Source organism: Cryptomeria japonica, chromosome 3 (assembly GCF_030272615.1).
Source record: "Cryptomeria japonica chromosome 3, Sugi_1.0, whole genome shotgun sequence".
In the NCBI taxonomy this organism is placed as follows: domain Eukaryota; kingdom Viridiplantae; phylum Streptophyta; class Pinopsida; order Cupressales; family Cupressaceae; genus Cryptomeria; species Cryptomeria japonica.
In genome coordinates, this window is record NC_081407.1 from 175,034,111 (window position 1) to 175,051,595 (window position 17,485).

The 17,485-nt window shown below is 35.3% G+C and overlaps 1 pseudogene; it reads right to left on the reverse strand.

Annotated features, from left to right (window-relative positions):
- Positions 1 to 10,929: 10,929 nt before the first annotated feature.
- On the reverse strand, positions 10,930 to 11,179 carry LOC131029245 (small nucleolar RNA U3; annotated as a pseudogene).
- Between the last annotated feature and the right edge of the window lie 6,306 nt (positions 11,180 to 17,485).

Sequence of the window (17,485 nt, forward strand, 5' to 3'; positions counted from 1 at the left end):
GATTTCCTTCAAACTCTACTTTGTTATCTCCTATTATAGCTTAATAGAATTGTAGTATTGATCCTTTCAAGAAATAGAGGAACCTCACAAATGGCTCTAGTAGTGTTTGTAAAAATGTCACAACCATCTTGAAGAATAAGATTCTAAAGAGTCACTATTAATTATATGTTCTATCTACATCAAGTGACTTCCCCCAATATACTTCTTGAATTAATATGCCTATTTTAAACGCGTATCTAGCCAAGAGTAGTATGTTGAACACATAACTTCACTAAAAATATACATGACATGAAAAGAATATGCAAGGGTTGCCATGACCCTTGTATTATTGCCATTTACCAATCAACAAATATAGTGAAAATAATTAAAGTTCACAAAATTTGACCTATTGTAAATAATGTATAATACGAGCTACAATGTGATCGTTTGAAATTCTTTCAATAATGTATTTTTCATGTAAGTATAATTCTGTGTACTACTATTAAGTGAGACACTATACATGCAGGTCATGTTGGTGATATCTCTTATAATGACTTTAGGCTTAATGCAATTTATATAGAGAGGGCTTTATGTTTATGTTTCAGCACAATTTTTTTTTTATAGAGATATGAGGAAATCAATGCCACAAGGGTTTCAATGGGAGTATATTCCAAGCTATTTCTTAGGTGATATTTATAGTGGAGAAGTTGTTGACATAGTTGGTCTCCTTGAAGTTAAAACATGAATTGAATATGGAAAGTTCATTTTAAAATATTTCTAAAATGCATGATATTGATCAAATATGTTGGAAAAAATGCATCCAAGGAATGATGCCTCATTGAATATCTCCTTAACCCCAAGGGTAGTCATTTCCCACATCATCCATCTTATATCATTGGTAAATAATCCCTACAAGGAAAAATATCAACAAAGTGAGCTATCCATTATAATCTATGTGGAAACCTATACTATACTATGTATATATATATATGAAATTGATCAAGAGACTTTGCAGAATATAGTTCAACTTTCATTGGCATGCTCCTCAACGGACAACATTCACAAGAAACCTATTTCATGATAGTTTCCTTCAAAAGGTCGTCCTTGGTTGCATTAAGCGTCTAATTTTCTAGACAATCAAGTGCCCAATGGTTGGGCTTGTCATACACAAAATAATTCTTAGCTTTCCTTTCGATTGTCATTTATTCTACATCCTCCTAGGAGTTCTACACAAATCTCTTGTTTCTCCCTCCATATATCTCTCCCCCAAAGAATTGCACACCAAACATACACTTATATTAGAATGAATATTTAATATTATTTCTAAACATAATTTTAACATCATTATTTTTAATCATAATTATAAAAAATGTTCATATTATCTAAATTCTATATAATATTAAATAATATTTTATAAATTAATTTAACATTTTTTATAGGTTAAGTTATAATCTCTCTCTCTCTCTCTCTCTCTCTCTCTCTCTCTCTCATCTTTCTCTTCTTTCTAATCTCTCTCAATATTTGTCTCTCTCTCTACCTCTATCCCTCTATCTATTTGTCTCTCTCTCTACCTCTATCCCTCTATCTATTTGTCTCCCTCTTCCTCTTTCACTTTATCTTTAGCTCTACATCTATCTTTCTCTCTTCCCCTCTATATCTAGACATTTCTCCCCATCTCCCCCTTTCCCTTTTACTAGACCTCTATTTCTACATCTCTTTGTATCTCTATCTCCATCTCTCTATATTTATTCTTTAATCTCTCCTTCTATATCTATTGAGATATTGTTCAAGATAAAAAAAAAGGAGATCATTATTTTGTGAAATAAAGGCAGCATCCAACTTGCAAATAAATAAATCATTTAAGATAAAAAAGAAATGTATGATGCCAATATTGGCATAGTATGGAGTAAGTAAAGATTTTAGTAATTCTAAACAGTAAGAAGCAGATCATAGAAGTAAAATATTTGAGGAAGGACAAATAAAATTATTTCGTTGATTTGTGTACATTATCAAAGTCAAATAAAAGGTTTGTATTAATGGGTTTTTCGTCTGTTGGTGAAGTTGAATGGTTCTTAATGATGACATTAGGATCTTGCTGAGTGCAAGACTCAGACATCATAAGAGATGAGACTTGAATTATGCTCTAGACAAATTTGATGGACAAGATTTGTGCTCCCATATTGGATAGTTGAAATGACTAAGTTATGGATGAAAAATCTTCTATCAAAAAATAAAATGTTTACAAGAACAACACCTAGGCTTGATGTGTTTTTAATTTTGGGAGAAATGCATTTGATTTTTTCTTTCAAAATGGGCTCTCAGTTATAAAGTGCAATAGGTTATGTAATGAGAGTTTGAAATAAATAGTGGAGATTACACAACAAACATTAAGATAAGAGGATGGTTAAATGAATTAAATGCTTATTGGACACTAATTATCAACAGAATGCAATAAGGATACGGTTGAAAGGGCTACAAAATTGTAAAGAAAATATCGGTAGATATGACTTAGTTTCACAATTGGATATAGATATTGAAGACATTTAAAAAATGCAGATCCTTTTCAATGGTATGATTGTTGAAGATAGAGAAAATTTAAACTATTACAAAGGAAGTGGGAAGAATTATTTAAGTTAAAAATCATTATGTCAAATTTGAAACTAATCAATTTTTAAGCTATAAAGAAAAAGATTTGAAGGGATTAAATAATTGTTTTTTTTAATAATAAATTTAACAATGAATTTGAAGGGGTCAAACTTCTTGAAGGGAGAAGTCATAATATGTTTATATTGTAAGAGACAAGTAAGCCAGAACAAAGATGAAGGAAAATGGGTGCAAGGATCAGATATTTTAAAGAAGTTGAAGTGTGCAATAAAGTTGTCAATCTTTGAAAAAAATTACATGTGATAAAAGACAAAGTGAGAAGAGATTATAAATTTAGAATAAATCCTATCTACATCTATTATTGAAAATTGATCAAAGAGGAAAGGTGATCATAATTCTTCTTGAACTTCTCACAACATTTGATAAAGTTTGTAGCATTTGTTTTTTATTAGAGGAAAACAAGTTTTGAAAGGAATTGAAACCCTTTACAACAAAACCATCTAGTCAAAAGAAATTAAACGCTAACCAACCATTGGACATAAGCAAAAAAGAAGCAACAAAAAAGGGGACTGAAACCCCATTTAGGCCTTATAGGGTTTTCTTTAAATTTTCATTCTTTTGAATCAAATCTTGATTTATACCCTTCACCTTAGGGATAATATTTTCAATGGGAGTTATGCCCTTGTCCCTGGTGCAGAGCTTGGTATGAGGACCAAATGAAGAACTAGAAGCCAACTCATGAGAAACAACCTTCTTCATAGAATTAATTTTGGTAGTTGGAGATTCAACACCCCTTTGGAAAAGCCCTGAATAGCCTGAGCTTGGGCATACAACTGCATAAAAGTCCTTCAGATCTATTCACCATGGTCGTCTGACTCATTGCCCCAATAGCCCTCAGCTTTTCCCATATTTATGCAAAGGACTCCTCTAGCACTTTAATACGTTGGTCATGCCTTTCCTTTAAATACTTAATTCCCTTAGCTAGCTCCTGAATAGTAGCAAAATTTGTATCCATGCTCTACACATTAGGATTTTGAACAACCTTGGCCGTCATGGTATTAATCTCAAACGCCGTCCACATAAACATGGCACTTTGGCTATCCATAACATCCTTAACATTCTTAATCATGTTCCCAAAATCATTAGAAGAAGAAACTTTCTCTAAAGGGGTATCGATGCCAATATCCACAAGGATTTCAACATGAAAAATTGCTTCAATATCGTCAGCAGGTAGAGGCTGGACATCAGGGGAGTGCAAACCAAGGTGAATCTTCATATCTATTTGCTGCTTTGACTTCCTATTATGAGAAGAACCATCCATCGAATGGGACAAATCTTTCCACTTCCCTTTTTCCAACAAAAGAGAAGAACCCCCCGAATTCCCTTTTCCATTGACATTCATGACTGGGGAACAAAGAATCAGACATATATCCATCATAAGGGATATACTCAGAGTCCTCATCATCCAAAATCATATTTTTATGGTGGGCCAAGGCATCCATTTTGGGTCGTTTATGTTTTCCTAAATGGGTACACACATCCTCATAAGAGGACGTATCCTCCGAGTCACTTGAGAAACCCTAGGATAGACATCAATGCTCAAATTAATTCCCAAATTTAGGAGTACGGTTCTTTTGGACTGAAATAGATTTGGCATACTCCATAATGAGGAGGATAAAACCCTCATGAATGATCGAGACAGAGGGATTTTTACCATGAACTTTCATACTATGACACAAGGATAAAAAAAATAGAAGGGAAATGAAATGCATTTATCATGCCAAAAATGATTAAGTATAACAAAATGATAGCTAAATAGACTACATAAATGACTAATAGAGTAACATACCACATAATGACTTCTGTAATTTTTTCCTCGAGGGGCTTGATAGTGGTTCTATCATACCTATCATCCATAGTCCTTTTCACTTTATCCCTTTCCCCTTTCTCAAATAAAATCACCATGGAGCTTCAACAACACATTTCTTGTCCCTATATAATTTCCTTCCTTCCACTAAAGTATTGGACACCTTCACCACTAACTCCTTTGAAACTACTAGCTCCATGCCATACACCTTGAGGGTACCCTCATCCTAACCCTCCACAAAAGTAGTAGTCACCTACAGATTAGAGCCATGCAATTTCTCAATATACAATGTAAGGCCACCAGTCGAAAGATCACCCCAAACCTCATGATTCCCCTGCCATTTTTGATACATAATGGGTTCACCCTATTTCGATCACCACCCATGTTATAGTGATAACCAAGAAAAACCAAAACCACACAAATGCCTATCTAGATGCAAAAAATGAAGCTCATAAAGAGGGTAGTGTGTTGATGTGCCATAATGGAGTACATGCCACTTCACACAAATTTCAAATACAAGTTTATCATTTCCCAGAAAACCTTTGAATTAGTATTCATTTTGATCATTTCAAATAAGCATTTTGATATCCTAAAAGATGGTATCAATACTTCCCCACCTCGACATATTATGTTGAACTACCCCTAGCTTCGCCAACATATCGACAACCAAGTTACCTTCATGATAAACATGAGTAACATTAAACCTTGATATATTATGTTGAACTCATAGCTTTGCTATTGATGATTCATGGATGATGTTAGCTTTTCTCTTTTATGTGATCACTTGTGTTCTTGAGATGGTATTTTTCAAGAATGATATTATTGTTTGAGATATTTTGATATCGAGGTCTCTTCAGCTAGTTTTAGTCTTTATCTTTTGTGTTGTCTCTTTTGTCTTTTTCCTTTGTTTGTATTTTTTTAATTGTTTGCCTTTTTTATTTTTGTCTTGTTTTATGTGCCCTTGCATATGTTTAAATGAATTAAGATCATAATATTGGGGGCTTGGCCACTCGGAATTAGTGATGTCTTATACTCCTTGTGATTACGCTCCTCATTGCTCCTCTTCTTCATCTCTCTTTCGTCTACTTTACCATGAGTATTTGCATAGGCTCATGCTCCTATTAAAGTGGGGGATAAATGTAGTATCCTAAATTGTACCCCTTACAATTTGGTCCACATTTGGGCCCTCATCTTAGCATTCATGTCCCAATTTTGGACTAGGACCTAATTCTTCTCATACCAATCTAGCCTCCTTTCCTCTTTGCACATCAGATGGCCTGTTGGTTCTGGCCCTTAAATGGGGTAGGGATAGGGTGTTTCACCCTGGTCCTCAATGGGACCAGAGCATGGCACCTTGGTCCTGTCAATTGTGACCTTAATTTGCCCCCCCTAAATGGTCGTAATGAGCTAGCGGGAATGTGATCTTCATGTTGGCTTATGTTAGAAAATTAAGATGTTTTTTGATGGGTGAGTGTAAAAGGAGGTCCATCCCTTTCATTTAAGAATCAGAGGAGAATCATAAGGTGTCCAATTAATCTATATTCAAGCATTGAAACATTCATCATCAAGCATTTCTAAAGATCTTCAAGGCTGCATATTCTTCATTTATCCCTTGTGGAGGAACATTACATCATTCATATGCAAGCATGTGTGTGTGATTAGGGTTTTGTCATGTTCATGCCATTTTCATACAACATATGTGATTGCATTCAAGAAGCAAAGCATCATTATCAGTCATTGTAGATCTAAGGTATATCATTCCATTATTTATTTCAATATTTCATTAAAAGTTAATTCCTAAACCGGGGTTTGACTTAAAGGCAAAACCCTATTCCCAACCCATTTCCCCTTCTTTCTATGTGTAGGAAACAGGTACAGAGATATGATCTTTAGAACAAGTATCATTTATAGTGATGAATTAATCCCCATTTCACACCTAATTCAACTAGCATTTTCACCATCTGAGGCATATCTTCTTGTTATCGGTGTCTTATAATTTCTTTGAAACAACATTATACCAACAACATCTCGAAGAGGGGCAAAATGTAGACACCTAAATTTGATCAAGTTAATTCTCATTATCTCCTTTCTTCTAAAGTCTAGCCACTAATCAAATAATCCATTTATTTAATTAAAGTCCATTTCTTCTATGACTCTAGCTAAATTAATTTAATTAATTTGCCTATCCAACCTTTTGATCCCATTTGATTAAATAAATTGCATATTTATTTGATTAAATATTATTCTCCCCTTTTCCCTCTAAAATGAATTAATTTAATTCATAAGACTCCTATTAAATTAAATAAACCTCATTATTTATTTAATTTGATCCATTTTCCTCCACTTGGAATTAAAATGAATTTTTAATTCCGCACTCATTCTCTCTCCAACCATCACATCCTCCCGCATTTCCCACTTGTCACTTAATCCTTGATTATTTTCATAATCATTCTCTCCTAAACATGTGTGCATTCCTAATCCCAAGGATTATCCCCCAATGTCAATCCCTAGTCAAACTCAACCTTAAATTCCAACCACTTTTGGAAAGGACCCACATGGGTCTCTTTCCACTTTGTCCCCTCCAAGGAATAAATAATTCTTTTATTCCTCTCCACCAAGTTCTTTGGAGTGTGAGGACAAGAAACACCTTTATGGCAAATATTATTTACATTCTTTCCCATACCTTCTCCCAACTACCTTGTCCTCTCACCTCCTCACAAGTTGACACTTGTCAACCTCATAATGAGTGTGAGAACCCTAAGCATTCACATCCCTTGGATCTTTACTTTTGATCCTAGCCCTCAATTTGATGAATTCCAACACTTCACCAAAACAACTCTCATTCTTCCATTATGCAACTCTTGAATTCATAATCAAAAGATCACTTGAGCTCTCATACCCAACCTTCATGCAAGCTTGAGCAACTTTGAAGCTACCATACCATTATGTTGTTGATTTTGTGAGCACACATCCAATCTTCCAACAAAGGAAAAATCATTGTAGAAAAAGGAGAATTCAACGACATTGGGTTTTCTTGGTTTTACTTTTATTTTATGTTGTTTTGTCTCTTTTTTCCTCCTATCTTAATGTTATGTTAATTTGTGTATTTTGGGTATTTTCCTTTGTTGTTTATGCTCTTTGAACTCACATTTTAGTGTACACACATGGGATTTTCACATAACATCAACTTCTTTTTTCTACACGTGGAAAAATAGTAAATTAATTTTAAAAAATCTAAAAAATATCTATGCATTAGGCATTGATGTCCTTGCTCCAACATTTTTTTTATAAATTTTTTGATACATACAAAACAAGGTATGTGTGACTTGATACACCTGTCTAAATTGTAATTAGTTCGACTTCAAAACTTAATAAAAAAGATTTAACAAAACATTATGAAACCAAATGCAAGTGTTAGATATCTATGTTACAAACCTAAATTCAAAAGAATCATAAATTTATCCCTTGGAGAAAAAAAGTTATGTGCGACGTCATGCACATCACTCTTTAAAAATGATGTTTAGTGTTAAAAACTAACTATCAAAGGAGATGGAAAAGGAGATGTAATTTGATTCCAATACTGAAAACAAAAATTAGAATCTACAGAAAAAATGTCACAAATCACTTGTTTACATCATTTTCAAATTCCTAATGGTTTAGCAACTATAGGTTTTAGAAAATGAAGATTTAGTTCAAAATGTTCATTTCAATGTCAAGCTTGGAAAAAAAAAGTGTAACCCACTATTGTGAGATCACCCCTCTCTCTCTCTCTCTCCATAATCTATTTCTCTAACTACTTGTCTCTATCTACTCCCCCTCTCTTTGAATACCTCTCTTTCCCTCCCTTGCTCCAACTCTCCCCTCTAATTCCTATCTAACCTCTATCTCTCTCCTTCCTCCTTCATCTCTCTTTATGTATTTCTCCCCACCCCCTCTCTCTCTAGATATATCTCCCTCCCTATCTCATAACACACATTTCTCATTCCCCTCTCTCTATATCACGCCACTCTCTCTCTCTCCCTTTGTCCCTCTTTATCGATAAGAAGAGAGTGAAGGAGAGAGAGAAAGGTGAGATAGAAAGAGAGAAATAGAGGCAAATAAATATGGAAGGATGGAGGGATAAGTATGTAGATAAATAATAGGAGAGAGAAAGGTGAGATAGAAAGAGAGAGATAGAGACAAATAAATATGGAAGGATGGAGGGATAAGTATGTAGATAAATAAAGTATGGGGGGAGTGTAGGAGAGGTAGGTAGACAGAGATAAGTAGAGAGATAAGGAAAGAAAGAGGGGTGGAGAAATAGGTAGGGAGGTAGAGATATGTAGGTTGAGAAAGAGGTAGTAGGGAGAGAGGTGAGATTGATAGGAGTTGCAAGGGAAGGTTTAGGAGATAGAGGGAAGGTTAGAAATAGAGGATTTTCAAGGAGGGAGATATATATAGAGAAATAGAGAGGGAGAGGGAAGATACTGATAATTTGAGAGGGGAGAAATAGATAGAGAGAGGTGGAGAGGGAAGGAGAGAGATAAAGAGAGGTGAGATAGATAGAAGTGGAGGGGAGATTTGGAGTGAGGGAGGGAAGGAGAGGTATTCAAAGAGAGGGAGAATAGATAGAAATAAGTATAGAGAGAGAGAGAGAGAGAGAGAGAGAGAGAGAGAGAGAGAGAGAGAGAGAGAGAGAGAGAGAGAGAGAGAGAGAGAGAGAGAGAGAGGGTGAGAGGGAGATTTGTAGAGAAATACAAGTAGGTAGGGAAAGAGGGAGAGACATGTATAGAAAGAGGGAGAGGAGAGATATAAATAGAGATAGAATAGGGGAGAGGGGAGGGAAGGAGAGATACATAGAAAAATATAGGGAGGTGTGTGTAGAGAGAGAGAGGTATATAGCGTCGGGTAGAGAGGAGAGAGTGAGATAGAGAGAGGGAGAGTGATAGGGAGAGATATAGGTATAAAACTTGGGAGATACAAAGATAGTGAGATAAAGAGAAATAGAGAAGGAAGGGGGAGGGAGGGAGGGGGTGAGAGAGAGGGAGATTTATGTAGATAAATAGAGGAAGGGAGGTAGAGGTATGTAAAGAGAGGGAGAGGGGAGATAGAGGTAAGTACAAAAGGGAAAGGTTGAGAGTGAGATATGTATAGAGGGAGCATGAAAGGGTGGGAAACACACACACACACACATACAAAGAGAGAGAGAGAGAGAGAGAGAGAGAGAGAGAGAGAGAGAGAGAGAGAGAGAGAGAGAGAGAGAGAGAGAGAGAGAGAGAGGAGGTAGAGATAATTAGAGAGAGGGAAGGGGAGAGAGAGAGGTAGGGAGGGGGCAGAGAGATGTCGGGAGGGGGAGAGAGAGGTAGGGAGGGGGAGGAGAGAATGTGTGTGAGGTAGGTAGAGAAGAGAGGGAAGATATAAAGTAGAAGGGAAAGATAAAGGTTTAGAGCTTGGGGAGAGAGAAGAGAATGAGATAGAGAGATGGGGGGAGAGGGGGAAAGGGATAGTGATAGGAAGAGAGATTGAGGGACACAAATAGAGTGAAATAGAGATAGAGAGAATGATAATAGGAGCTTTAGTGATTATTGATATGCCCATGCATAGCATTATCAGATGCCATGTAGAACAAATAACTAGCTATCCACAAATAAGGAAAGTTGTGTTGAACCAATTGCCTCTTCTTAATTTGCTTGTAGCCACTAAACCCATCTAAGAAAGAGAAATACCCTTTCCCAACCAATGAGTCTAAAACCTTATCTATTAATGACAAGGGAGAATGGTCTTTCTTAGTAGCTGCATTTAGTTCTTTATAATCAACACACACTCGTCATTTGCCTCCCATATCAGGTACAATGACCAATGGAGACACCCACTCATTGTCCGATATAGGATATATGAACCTTGCCTTCAAAAGTTTCTGCAACTTAGCTATCACTATGTGTCTGAGCGATATGTTCATTCGTCTACAACCTTCATTCAAATAAATATGGTGTCTACAAAGGCTAGGTTCTATCCCCTCTCATATCATGGTAACTCCATGCCAATGTAGGTGTTTGGGCTTGGATCATGTGTAGTAGGTCAAAGTGTTGGATGAAGTTAACTCATTACTGACATTGTCTTACTCAGGGACACTTCTATAAGTGATGTTGTTGTCATGACAGAGGCAATATCAAGATCAGATTGTTGTTGTCATGACAGAGGCAATATCAAGATCAGATATATTAAGGCCATAGTTATGTGATAAAATATCATAGAATATACTTACTTGCAATGGATTCATCTTTCACTAGATAAGAGGCTATGGAGTGATTAGGTTAAGCATGATAGAAATTCATCTTGTTGTGGGACTACTATTCCATAGGAATTTTGTATGATGTAAGGACTTCATTCTCATCCTGAATTTATATCATGAGACTCCTTAACCTGATCGACCATCTTCACTGCATGTTATAAATAAACCTGAAACCTGATCGACCATTTTAATGGCAACAAAAGGGATGAATCTATCAGAACGCTCCCAGGCCTTCACTGCATGCTAGTTAATCAGCAGGCAGGACGTTCATCGGGAGGCACACTGTGAGACAGCAGGCAAGACGTTCATCGGGAGGCACACTGTGAGACAGCAGCCTCGGTATTCGCGCTCTGGGGTGAGAGCCATAGTTCATCTTCCAGATTTGTGTGCTTGTCTGAGTTTGATACGCAGACCAAGTTGTACAACCTTCAGAACAGATCCTGTTCAAGTAAGGTCGTACTTAATGTTTTCTTCTCTCCTATTATAACTAGTCTTGAGTTTATACATGGCTTAAATGTGGGATATTACTTTCAAAACGTCACCGAAATTGAACAGGATTATCAATATTTACTTCTGCATTGAAACGGAATCTTATGTTGCAAAAGGCGCACAAGTAGAGTTTGAAAACGTGCCTCACAAGTAATCAAGTTAGAAAGAAAAGTTCCAAGTTGTGATTGGCAGATATATAATAAAATTATTGAGGAACTTCCAATCACGACATAGTTTTTCAAACGCTCTTCTATCATGCCAGACTAACGCAAACATAAATTAAGTACAGACATAACCATCACAGAAGATGTGTGGATAGATTTACAACACACGAATTTCTTTTTACCATTCTTTTCTGTATCACAAAACTTCGAACAAAATATTTATATTTATTATTTATTCATTGCTTCACACTAAAAGCTTATGAAATGCACAAATTTGGTGCGTCCAATAAATACTATGAGATAAATTATATTAATGTCATTAATCAATATAATAAATGCATATATAACTAATGTGGACAAGATATATATAAGATAAGAAGTGTTATCCACAAATATCTTCTATCAATCTTTCTTATTCATAATTACTTGTCCTAAACCTTTCAATTTGATTTTAAATGCGTTCACGATTTCTATCTCAAATTACTAAACATCTTGCAAGTACTTTTCAATATTAATTTAAATAAAAAGAAATCATTTAAAACCAAATGACAACCTAATTGTTTTTCCAAACTTGCAATCATATAACTATGAATACAAAAGATCACTCAATTTTACCATCCAGAAGTTGAAAATTCACTTATAGACAATCTTTACCTTATGTGCATGTAAATTCATCATCAAAATCTTAAATTAATCCTTCTCTATCATCAATATCAAAATAACAAAGAGGTTAAAGAATCTAAAAATGTCTTCAAATCCTCTATACACCATTTGATGAAGGCACAAATTCAATGAAGAAATCATTCTTCACTTGGCCCATTTATCACAATGAAAGTGTGGGATGGTGGGAGATAGAGCCTGGAATATACATAATATGTTGCATGAATATATAGGTGGCAAAAGAAAAGCAGGAGGAGACACAAAATGAAGATGTGCACTGGAATGTGAAGAGTGCTAGCATAGAGAGGAAAACCACATACCAGTTCGCAGAAGAAATGAAATGTAGAGACTGTGTTGGTATGAGTAAAGAGCAACAGAAACACATTAGCAATCTATAGAGTCACACTAGCCACTCCATTTTCTAAGTTGACCACACTTCACCCAAAGCTCCTTTAACTACCACCCATCAACTCTACAAATGTGTTGCCTCATATTGTGCCTACCACATGGTTTTTGTTTCTATCTTTAGGCATCCATAGCTTTGTGATGCAATGAATGACAATTTTTGACTAAACAATAAGATGCGACTAATTAGCTAGATGTTTGATTTTTCCAAGGCTAAAAGGAACATAACCATTCTTGTGCCAATGAGGTCAAAACAGCTTAGTTAGATCATTGATCACATTGAACCCATAGAATTAATGATTATAATCAAATACATAAGTTAATTACACTTAGATTACATACACATAAATATAAAGATGAATAATAAATTTAAAACATTTTAGTTTTACTTGTAAATTCTATAACACACTTTGGGATTTTGTATGGTTTTTGATCTTGTCACCCTTGAAAAAAAGATATCTCAATGATTAACAACAAATGTACTTACCACAATTGATCTGGTAAGCTAATGATATGCGTGCATTATAAACAAATTTTGTATTACAAAAACATTTTCTACAACTTAGCATTTTAATTTAACTTACATTCATTCTTATTGACTTTGTTAAATTTCAGAATTAGTCCATTTATATTATAAATAATCACTACGAACAAATGCACTTTTCACTTTTGTTCCCTTCAATATATTTTTCAAATTATATTTTACTATCGGTGTAACCATTGCACCTCTTTTTGGTACAAGTGTTAGTTTTTATTAGCTAATAAGATTGTTTTACATCGACATAGCCCACTGCGAGTGTCTCATGCACAGACAAAAGTCTCAGTAGGTGGGTAGATTTCGGTGAGTTGAAGAATAATTATTTTTGTTTTTCCTCTTTATTTCATGTGATTGTAAAAATATTTAAAGACCTCAAACAACGTCACCTTATAATTGCATGTGGCCATATTTTTTTCAACAGGATAATGTTTGACCTTGACGTGGCTATATTATTGTTAAAAAGATTGGATTTGAATTCTATGTGTCTTTATTGATAGTGGAAGGCACAACGAGAAGAGAGGACACCATGAGCAGTTATAGGCAATGTGAGCAGTGGAGGGCACCGTGAGCAGTGGAAGGGATTGTAACCCATAAAAGAGGAGTACACAGAACACAAGGCAAACAACCGGATGGGGAGGAGTGCCAATTAGTTTCTTCAGACTGACAGAAAGGGACAAACAAATATTCTCTTATTGAAGTAGACAAAGATAAAGGGCCCACAGGTAACAATCGAAGACACAAAAGCCTAGGTTCCTCACCACCTTTTCCTTGTCTCTTTTTATTTCTTTAATAGCTTCTTTTGTCTCCCTTTACAAAAGAGAACAAAACAAACAAAGCTCTTGAAAACTGACAAAACCACAATCAAACCATGGTAAATGAACAAATGGGAATCAAACAAAAAGGTTTGATCGAAAACTTGGATATGACATGTTAGGGTTTCAGCAGCAGGGGCTCACAAATATGCTTTTAAAAACCCCATCTCTGTTGGAAATATGGACTTAGAAACCCAAGGTGAGGTAAAATGGATGCCGAACAACTTCAAACCATTGGGGTTTCCAAAACCATTTCTAGGCTTAGAATGGGGAGAGTTTGTCAGACCGTGGTAATCTATTTTACCAAATTTTCATCAGTTTAATAGGGATATCATAAGTAATGATCTGATTTTTGTAAACGAAAAGAAATATTTGGGGATTCTACGATGTAGGCAAATATGTAAGAGGAGGCAGTTGCAGAAAAAAAGGCTTATTATGATTCTACTAAAGTCAGCTAAAAACAACTCCACAGTAACTATTAAGATGTATGACCTAGCAGAGCTTGATCAAATATATCAGGAGTGGAACAATAATAGAAAGAGGGAGTTACTCTCTTTCAAGAATGAAGACGAGTCTGCACAAGATAAAACTAAAACTTGTGCATTAGAAAAGGAGACAAGGGAGGAAGATAATCATGGCAATCAAGGCAATAAAGATTTATACAGTCCCACGACCTCGCCTTTGTTGTGGTCATTAGAACTTTAGGTTAGTGAGCTCATGAACATGAAGAAAAGGATTGAAACGTTAGAATCAAAGGGGAAACAAGAATAAAAGAGATTAAGGGAAATTATAGAGGCTGGTCGGAATCTGGAATAGGAGAACAAGATGTTAAAATAAGAGGTAATAAGTCTACAATACAACATAGAAAGTGGACAACAAGAGTTAAAAAAAAAGAGAAGTAGAGAAAGATAACTTAGAATCAGTAAAAATAAATATCATGACACAATTAGACGAGTTTCAATCAATAGTAGAAGACATGGAAGCGAGAGAGAACAAGTTAAAAGAGAAGATAAAAGAAGCCAATTCTTGGACGAAAGTGGTAAAGGAAGCGACAATGGGTCAAAAGGAAATCATAGAAAAACAAATCAAGAAGCAAATAAAAGAAGAAAAAGACAAACAAGACAAGGAGGTAAATATCATCATCAAGGGTTTGAAGGACTTTGGAGAGAGGGAAAGAACAAACATCTTGGAAAGAGATTTTCTCAAAGACAAGCTGAAGTGGACAGGTTGTATTCAAACAACAAATAGGATCAGAAAGAAAATAGGAGAAGGAAAGGATAAGCACATGAAAGTTGCTTTAAGAAGTGTGGAGGACAAATCTATGATCCTAAAAAATAGGGGGATACTTAGAGGTACTTATATTTACATTGGTGATGATTTGACTCTTGATCAACAAGAAGAATGAAGGAAAGAATGGGAGAAAGTGAAATCAACAAGAGATGCAAGGAAATGGGCATGGCTGAAAAATGGGAAAGCTCAAATCACCAAGCGATGAACACACAAGAAATAGGGATTCGGGGCCCCACGAGAGTATATAATCCTGGTAAGTTGGAAATGCAGAGGTTATCCATGGAGAAGGGGACCAGAATTGGGGCCCATAGCGAAGGGGAAAGACATTATTTTTCTTATGGGAACACATGAGTACGATGGTTCTAGGATTCCAGACTTCAAAGGATACATTAATTTTTTTTTGTAGAATGAAGAGACTGAGATAGGTAAAGGACATGGAGAGATCACAATTTTAATAAAAGAAATATGGAGTGGTATGGTGAAGTTAGAGAAAGAAGATCCAAACAAACAATTTGTATGGCTGAAAATAATAGATAATGAAGATATGATTTGAATGGCGGTTTTCTATTTTGCTTGAAAAAGTTCAAAATTCTACAAGAAGAGGAATTTGGATAATGAAGACTCTTGTGCTACACTAAAGAAAGATATCTCAGTTTTCAGCACTATAGGTGATATTATTATAATTGGTGACTTTAACGCTAGAACAACGAACAATCAATCTATCCAATTCAACAGTAATGTTGAGGAGGATAAAAACCCCTTATGGTTAGGCGAAAATGAGGATCATCTTTCGAAAAGGACTTCGCAACATGGGAATGGGAGTGTATCACATTTTGGTGCTGAGTTGTTAGGCCTTTATAGCTTATACGGATTGGTCATTTGTAATGGCATGAGAAATTGGCCGAGATCGAAGAGTATCACTTGCAAAACATACAATGGGTGTAGAATACGTAATATGTTCTCAGAGATATATTTCCAAGTTATTAGATTTCACCATTGAAGGTTGTCCCATAGAGCTGAATTCTGATCATATGCCTCTTTGTATTAAGTTTGGCATAAACACAAAAGGACCACAAAAAGAGTAGAATCAACATTCTATCAAGAAGTTTATAACACAAGGCAAAATCCTTGTAAATCAAGAAAATCGGGACATCTTCAAGGCAACTCTTGAAAAATACTTGTAGCTGGAAAAAACTAGTATAGAGAACAAGGGGAACAAGAGGGAAAAAGAGTATGTTAGTAGTAATAGGTTGATCACTTTAATACACAAAGCTCTGATGGTGTGTAAGCGTTCTAAACTTGTGAAGAGGGTGTCAAATACATTTCCAGCTAATCCTTGGTATGACAAAGAGGGAAAAGCTGCAAAAAAATCTCTTAGAGGGAAAGAATCAAACAAGGAACACAAGTTAATATACAAACAATTGATAAGATCAAAAAAAGAAAGTTATGTAATCATTAGAAGGAATGAACTAATTTATTTGGGGAAACACAACCCAAAAGGTTTTTGGAGAGAATTACAAGAAAAGAAAAAACAAATAGAAGATAATATCATAGATGCCCAATGGATGGAGTATGCAAAGCTCCTCTATGAACAAACAAATGAGAAAATGAATCCACCCACAATTGACACTTCAGTTGAACTTTTTTTAGTAATAGACATCAAACAAGGTATAAAGAATTTGGCAAGTGGTAAAGCACAAGATATTGATGGTCTATAGGCAGAATTTTTAAAATGGGGAGTTTAGCTCCTAGCTCCACATATCAACCAGATTTTTAATGGAGTTACCCGAAACATCTTTCTAGTTGAATGGACAACTAGTGTTGTTATTCCTCTTCACAAAAGTGGAGATGTCAATAATTGTTCTAATTACCGTACTATTTCAGTCAACCCCCTCTTTGGAAAACTTTTTGGGAGTATAATAAAACGTAAAATCAATAAATGGGTAGAAAAAGAAGGAAAAGGGGCTAGAGGAAAGGCTAGTTTCTAGTTAAAACACTCCACCATTGATCATTGCATTATGCTAAGGCATTTCATCAAAAAAATTTGGGACAATCAAGGTGAAGAAGCCTTTTCTTGCTTTGTGGATTTTAAAAAAGCCTTTGACATTATTCCTAGGGACAAGCTTTGGTGTAGAATGGAAGAAATTGGGGTTCCAAAAGAACTTAGGGCTACTATTCACAAACTATATGAGCAGGTTAGAGCTAAAATAAAAACTAAAGATGGAATGTCTGAATGTTTCGGCAGCAACATCAGGGTCAAACAAGGGTGTCCTTTATCTCCCACATTGTTTGGCTTATATATAATTGATAAACTTGAAGAGTGAAAAATAATACAAATGGGGAAGGTATCCAGTTGGTAGGATACGTGGTGAAATTGCTTTTATATGCTGATGATCTTATTCTTAT